Here is a 6,000-nt window from a genome sequence, read left to right as displayed (position 1 = left end):
GTGAGAGCCTCCGTGGCTAAACAGACACAGGAAGTAGTGTCACCTAAAAACACCTCAAACATTTACAGAGCAACAAACCAGGAGGCGGCAAAGTACCGCCCACAAAGTTTGATTGACAGCTGAAGACATGCCACAACAATCAGCGACAGACATGAAGACAACACGAGAATGATTTAACTCAGTGTCCCATAAATGTCTTTTGTCTATTTCAGTTTACAAAACTCAGCAGAGTCTTCAAAGAAACGCAGCCGAAATCCAGCATAGACAGGTTCAGTGAATGTGGTCTGGACTCTGTGGAGGAGAGTCATGGTGTCAGAGATGCTGTAGAAGGACAGAATACCTGCACTGTGATCCAGGTACACTCCAACTCTGGAGGACAGAGGACCTGAGAGGGGAGTTTTGACACTGTTGTACCAGAAGGCATAACTGTTTATGTCATGATATAATGACCAAGATTTGTCATTGTGTCCAAATCCACATTTATTTGTCCTCCCTCCTCTCCTGATATTCTTGTAAGCAACTGCTACATATACTCCTCCTCCTCCTCTCCACTCCACCTCCCAATAACAACGTCCAGTCAAACTTTCTCTACTCAGGACCTGAAACCAGTTAGTGAATCTGTCTGGGTGTCTAGAATAAACCGACATTTTCTTACAAATGTTGCTTTTCTGTTCCCCTCAGATAATAACAGCTCTCTGTGTGCTGTGTTTGAATCCAGTGTGAGTTCACACGAACATCTTAAGAAGTCAGCTCTGGTCTTGGGTTCTGGTTGTGGCAGTAAAACATCCACTTCAGTCTCTGTCAGTGAGATGTTGGTCCATGTCTCTCTCAGGACGTCCTGTAGTTTGTCTCTGAGCTCTGACACAGCTGCTGTCACATCCTCAAAGTACTTGAGAGGACGGATCTTGATGCTGGATGAGTGTGTAGACTCACTGAGTGCTGACAGTGAGGGGTAGTTGTGTAGAAACTGGTTGTGATCCTCTGTGTGTGAGAGCTTCTTCAGCTCAGCGTCTTTCCTCTTCAGCTCAGTGATCTCCTGCTCCAGCTTCTCCTGAAGCTCTTTGACTCGACTCACTTCAGTTTCCTGCTGGGATCTGACCTGCTGCTTCTCATCAGAGCGTCTTTCCTCCATGAGACGGAACAGCTGGGTGAAGATCTTCTCACTGTGCTCCACTGCTTTATCAGCAGAGCCATTGATGGCCTCCACCTCCTGTTGAAGCAGCTTCACATCTTCCTCTCTGTCCTGGATTCTCTGCTGGATGTTGTGTCGACTCCCCTCCAGCTCTCTCTGCCTCCCAGTCCTCTCTGCTGCAGCTGACACTGTGTCGTGGCCTTTATGTTCGTCCACAGAGCAGAGATAACAGATACACTGCTGATCAGTACGACAGAACATCTTCATCACCTCATCATGACGAGAGCAGATGTTCTCCTGGAGCTTCTCTGACGGCTCCACCAGCTTGTGTTTCTTTAAAGCAGCTGATTGATAATGAGGCTGCAGGTGTTTCTCACAGAAAGAGATCATACAGGCCAGACAGGACTTGACAGCTCTCAGTTTCCTCCCAGTGCAGACATCACAGGCCACATCTTCAGGTCCAGCATAGCAGAGATCAGCAGGAGCAGCTTGGAGTCCAGTCTTCTTCAGCTCCTCCACTAAAACTGCTAACATGGTGTTTTTCAGCAGCTGAGGTCTCGGTATGAAGCTCTTCCTGCACTGAGGGCAGCTGTAGATCCTCCTCTCATCCTCTGTGTCCCAGTGGTCTTTAATACAGTTCTTGCAGTAGCTGTGTCCACAGGGAGTAGTCACCGGATCCTTCAGTAGATCCAAACAGATCGGACAAGAGAAAGTCTCTCGGTCCAGCTGAACTGCTTTCTGAGCCATTCCACCTTTCAGTGGCAACGACTGTCTGAATGGAGGGAATAAGGAAATGTTCTGACAGATTGAAAGTCACTGTGGCTTATCAAGCTGTGAGTCATTCGAGGAAGAGGAGCAGCTCTGTGAATCATTTACAATGACGCCTCAGTTAAAACCTGCTCCGCATCTGAAAACATTTCTTCTTAGCTATAAAATACTTCTGGGCTCTGCAGACTTTGTTGATGGCTGCATATTTCTAAAATCTGTCTGATTCATGTTGCAGCAGAACAAACACATCACATTTAATAGTCAAACACTGACAGGGTCTGTTTTCTAGTAGGGATCATATAAATGTATGATGTGTTCACTGACCACTCCCAGGACTCTGGTCCTCTCAGTCTCTCAATATCATATTCTATAAACTCTTTGTAAGTTCTGAAATCTCAATGTGTAAAGTGACTAAAGTTGTCAGAGAAATGTAGTCAAGTAAAAAGAAAGTATTTCCCTCAGAGATGTGAGTAGTAGAAGTAGAAAGTGGCATGAAAACATCAGACTCAAATACAAGAACCACAAGATCAACACCATTAATGGAAGAACACATTTTATGATGCTAACAATTAAAATCTTTCCAAATACAGTTAACAGTAAACAAGATAGGCTACTTCTTTGTCATCAGGAAGTCACCAGACTCCCTTAAAAAATCTCTCAATTTTAAGAGTTCTTTCATGAGGAGAAACTTTATAAACTTTGTTAAACATCTTCTTTGACAGATTCTAACTCATTGTCTCCTCCTTGTAAATTCAGCATTAAATCAGAACATGAAGTTGTTTATCTCCTTGTAAAAAGTGTCAGTTTGTGGCAGCATGGGATTTTAAAACTAACATGCAACTATGAGATAGTGGTGCACTTCAGCCTCTAGGACCAAGGTACATTTTAAGTGTTTCACATATGGAAAAACTATATAATTCACCCAAAATGTTTTTTTCTGGTAATCCATTTTTCATTTTTTTTTTCACTGTGGAGAAAACTTCAGGAGAAAAGAATTTGTCTTTGTTTCTGTAATACTCATTTTAACCACTTGTGTACATTAAACACAACACACATCTATTCTGAACCTTATAACAAAAAAATCTTTGTTCAAGAACATGATTTTACACAGGAAAAAAAATCTCTTTAATAAAGAATAACAATAAAAAATGAAAAATGTTCACACATGAAAAAAAAATAGTAATTCTTTTTCTGGTTATTCATTTCATTGCTTTTTTCCATCTGTGAATGGGGGAAATTCAGGAGAAAAAGACATTTTTAGGAGACTCTTTTCTTCTACTGCAAGAAAAAAAAAACTCAAATCAAACCTAAAAAACTTCACAAATGAAAAAAATAGAAAAAGAAAATGTCATGTCATTGTCTGAAAAAAATATTTAGGTCAACAATTAACAGACTCAGAAAACGTTTTTTTAACACTTCTCCGGAATTTATTTTTTCTCCTGAGAATGTTTTTTTTTTCTTTTCAGAAGAATTTTTTAATAAAACAAAAACAAAACTTGGTCTCGTGCGTGACAAATAATAAGAAATATTTCAAAAAACAAATTGTCACTCAGTTTCACACAGGAAGTTTAGTCTTCTTCCACATATCTGTTTTTAAAACTTTTCACATATTCTTTTCACCTTTTCATTCGGTTTCACACAAAAAATCTCTAAAAATGACAATGTGAATGTTTTTTTCTCCTGTCAATGTTTCTTTACCCAAATGTCATCTCAACAAATTCAATCATTTGTGAAACGTTTGTTTATTTATTTTTCATTTTGTCATGAGGAGAGTGAAAATACATTTCATGCATGAAAATTAAAGAAAAAAAACTTTTCAAATGACATGTGGGGAAAAAGCATTTAAAGAGAAAACAATTCTAGAAGTATTCTAGAGTAAACTTTTTTTAAAGTCTTTGTTATTTTTGATTTTTTTTCTTTTTAATTTTCTCTTGAAAAATAAAGGCCAATATTTTCTTTTTATTTCAGGAGTTTTGTTTTTCTTTCATGTGTGAAACCGAGTGAAAAAAACATTTTCAGGAGTTAAAACAAAATTCTGTTAATTTTCTTTATATTTGAAACTTTTTTTTAAGGAGATTTTTCTATTTCTTTTTCATGCGGAAGCCGAGAACGGCCATGGATTTTACTTCTTTTTATGCACTGTTATCTCGTGATAACGACTCATTATCTGGTTATCTCGATATAACAAAGGTTGTTTTCTCGTGATAACGAATTAATTTATTTTGTTATGTCCATATAGCAAAGATTGTTTTCTCGTAATAATAAATTAATTAATAAACATTTAATTACGTTTCACATTACCGAGTTAACGTTAGCCCTCATTACGTTACCTTAAGGAGGGTACACACATAAGGATTTTATAAATCTTAAGAGATTTTTTATCTGTAGAGCCCCCACACATGAAGATTAAAAAATCAGCTTTGATCGTACTGTGTGTGGTGTGCTCCGATATTCTCAGCACAGGACACCACACACATAAAGATCATCTGTCTCACGGCCGATCTAGAATCTAGTCCTCCAAGCCAGAAATATCACGTGATCTACAGTAACCAATGGCAACAACCCCAGCATCACCGGGCTCTTCATAAACGGAAAAGAGCATAGACTGTATATATAAAAAAGAGTAAATAAAGGTTTTAATACATGAAAGACATGGAAGACATAGAAGAGGGAATGATGGTGGTCCTCGGACTATTGCTGTCCGAAAAATCCATAAAAAAAGGAAGAGAGTGAAAAAATCATGGAGACAGCAGGAACAAGGACTTTATAGTCTACTGAGTGAGCTAGAGGTGAGTAGATTTAAAGTTTGTTTTTGTATTTTTTTTGTATTTTTTATTTTTCCCATAGGAAAAGTTAGATCTCACCGCTGTTTTTATTTACGTTCGCTTCCGTGTTCCTTAGTCAGCTGGTTGGCTATGTTGCATTTCACGGAGTAGTGACTCAGGAGTCGTCGGCTTTCCCCCACACGAAGATTTTTCGTCGTAAATGTTGAACAAGTTTAACAAGTTGTGTACCCCCCTTTAGCTGAAGCAGCTGGATAGATTGGAGTTTGTCAGCCTCTCATATGCTAACCTAAAAAAACCCAGTCAAGTAAACAAACTCACGTTAAGTGTAAGTTAGCGGTAGGCTACAGCTACAGCCAATGGCTACGGAAGCCGTTCGCGGCAGCTCTTGTTGGTTGAAATCAAGATGAACACATTATTAATTTATTCGTTATCACAAGAAAACAATCTTTGTTATATCAGTCGTTATCACGAGATAACAGTGCATAAAAAAAAGAAAAATCCATGGCTGTTCTCGGCTTCCGTACCCTTTTGGTTTTAGGATCTGTTAATTTTTTTTCCCCACATGTTTTTTTTTTTTAATATTTCACACATGAAATATATTTTTCACTCTGCTCCTCATGAAAAAATAGAACATTTTCCTAAAAGTTTTTTTAAAAATGTTTCACATATCAAAGAAAAATTCTTCTGAAATTCTTTTATGCCTGAAAATGTTTTCACTTGGTTTCAAACATGAACATTTTTTCAATTTAAAAAACAAATGTTTTCAAAAGAATTAATGCGTGAAATATTTGTTTGTGGGGAAAAAATTTTCAGAAGGAAAAAAAACTTCTGGGAATTTTTGTTATATGTAAAGAGTTTCAGATTTTTTCAAAAGAAAATTTTAAAACAAACGAACAAAAAAAATATTTCAATCAAAAACATATTCACCATAAGTGAATTCACAGGTGCAGAACACCAGCTGCGTTATGCTTTCAGCTGAAGTTCTTACAGAACTTACTGCAGTGTCACTGTGAAAGACGTCATACGGATCCAGGACACAGCAGTGCAGTCGGACTTTCAGTAAAATGCCCCGACCAGAGTGGACCACCAGGTGGATGATTTACATCCAGACACTCACAAATTACAAATAGATTTTTTTTTTTTTTCTTCTTTTAGACATCTCCAGGTCTCGAGCTGAAGGTCCAGTCACAGCTTGGACTGCCCTGGGTGGACGGACGAAGAGACTTCCAGGTATTCTCATCACACCTGGATCGAATATTCTCAGTGCAACGATGCTGTTTATTGTCCGCAGGAACTTTGGTTCAGTCAATACCG

General features: G+C 38.2%; 1 pseudogene; it reads right to left on the bottom strand.

Annotated features, from left to right (window-relative positions):
* Positions 1-203: 203 nt before the first annotated feature.
* On the bottom strand, positions 204-4,222 carry LOC115567793 (tripartite motif-containing protein 16-like; annotated as a pseudogene).
* Between the last annotated feature and the right edge of the window lie 1,778 nt (positions 4,223-6,000).

Source organism: Sparus aurata, chromosome 17 (genome assembly GCF_900880675.1).
Source record: "Sparus aurata chromosome 17, fSpaAur1.1, whole genome shotgun sequence".
In the NCBI taxonomy this organism is placed as follows: domain Eukaryota; kingdom Metazoa; phylum Chordata; class Actinopteri; order Spariformes; family Sparidae; genus Sparus; species Sparus aurata.
This window is presented reverse-complemented; position numbering and strand designations above follow the sequence as displayed.